This window comes from Corylus avellana, chromosome ca2 (genome assembly GCF_901000735.1).
Source record: "Corylus avellana chromosome ca2, CavTom2PMs-1.0".
Classification (NCBI taxonomy): Eukaryota; Viridiplantae; Streptophyta; class Magnoliopsida; order Fagales; family Betulaceae; genus Corylus; species Corylus avellana.
The window spans coordinates 45,579,175-45,581,146 of NC_081542.1; positions in this window are offsets into that span (position 1 = coordinate 45,579,175).

Consider the following 1,972-nt stretch of genomic DNA (forward strand, 5'->3'; position numbering starts at 1 on the left):
CTAAAATATCTCTTCAAATGTTTAAAAAAACCCTATATTGGATTAGCCACAAAAAAAAATGTAAAATAAATATTTGATTAGAAGAGCTAAAAGAAAAGCTAAATGTAGCAGCACTTTTTGAGCTATTTTATTTTTCATTGTTTCTCTCACCTGTTTTCTCCTTTTCCCAAATATTTTTCATACTTTTTCTCTGCATGTTCTTTTTTTTCCAAATTTTTTTTCCATTTTTCCTCTCATATGTTCTTTTTTTTCCCAAAACTTTTATTACTTTTAATAATATTTTAATAAAATAGATAGAAATATGACTAATCGGATGTAGAGACATTTAAAAAAAGCTTAGTTAAACTAGATAAAAGTGAGTTTTGAAGAGCTTTTTTACATAAAAATATGGCTCCTCCATTGGGAATGCTCTTAGAGGACCGGTTTTTAACTTAAAGGACCGGTTCAATGTTTAAAAATTAAATAACCATAATTATCTTACATTAAATATAGTCACTTAATAATAAAATTCATGTAAGGAAACGATTTGAAATAAACTCTTGGAATAATAAAACCACTTAAACCTATATGGAAAACTATTAAACCATATTAAAAATAAGAGAAACACTTATAAACGGTTAATAGAGAGAGTTAAGAAGACACTTAAAATTTTTTTAAAAATTAAAATGGGTTATGCTTTTAAAAAGTATGAGTTTAGGACACGTGTCATAATTCAAGGCTCTCTCTGAGCCAAAACTCGGCTTTTATATATATATATATATATATATATGAAAAAAAAAAAAAAAACCGGTTATGCTTTTAAAAAGTATGAGTTCAGGACAAGTGTCGCAATTTTAGGCTCTCTCTGAGCTAAAACTCGGCTTATATATATATATATATATATATATATATAAGCAACTACTGATTAATTAATTATAGATTTGCACCGGAGTTCTTTGCTGGGCTTGAGTGTTAAACCTTAAAATCTTGCAGGTGGAAGTTAGAAGATATGCATTAACAGATGGCGACCAGTAGTAAGCTACGGCCTTAGTGGTTGAATATCTCGATCGATAATGGCAGACCATTTCAAGTGGGGTTAGAACTTTGCCCGCATCGCACTCACAATATACAAGAAAAAAATAAAAATCAGATTTTCTTGCTCTGTTTATCTAATCTGTTTTCTGCAGAAAATTGCAACAACATATTTTGTTTCAATAAGAACTGATTTGCTTTAGTTTCCATATACTTGCTGGAATATCCAGGGCAACAATGCAAACTAAATCATTCAAATTGAAAATTGAGAAACCAAATATCATCACAACTCTTGAGCGACAGATGCAATTCAAATAAGCCGAAGGAAGATTCTGGCAATAGTGATGGTGGCTTCTCGAGTTTGGATAGTGTGGAGGCTTCGTGGCCAGAGAGTGTGGATGTTTCGTGGCCAGAGGTTGGGTAAGAAGGCTCGTGGCCGAAGATTGGGGTTGGGTTTGAATGGGTTCAGGGTATCAAGCTTAGGGTTTGAATGGAGATTGGGGAAGCATCGTGGCCGGAGATTGGGGTTGGCTTCGAATGGGTTTGGGGTTTCTGTTAGGATTAGGGTTGGGTTCGAATGGATTTTGGGTTTCTATTAGGTTGGCGTGGAAGAACAATGGAAGCTGGAAGGGGTCCGTTTAATCTATTTTCCTAGTATTTTAATCTATTATTTGTAAAAAAAAAAAAAATTATTACGTGGCAAATGTGTAAATTCAGTCACATTTGATGATTTGGTAATTAGGACACGTGTAAAAATGTAATTGGTCCCTATGTCAGTGACGTGGATTTCCGTCAAGTCTACTAACGGCAAATGAATGGAAGGACCATCTCGGCTTTTAAGCAAACCAAAGGGACCATCTATGACAAAAAGTAAACCATAGGGATCAAAAAATAAAGATGTTAAACCCTAGGGGTGAATAAGTTTACTTTGGGGGTGGCCCGGAAGCTCCCAAGGGCCAAA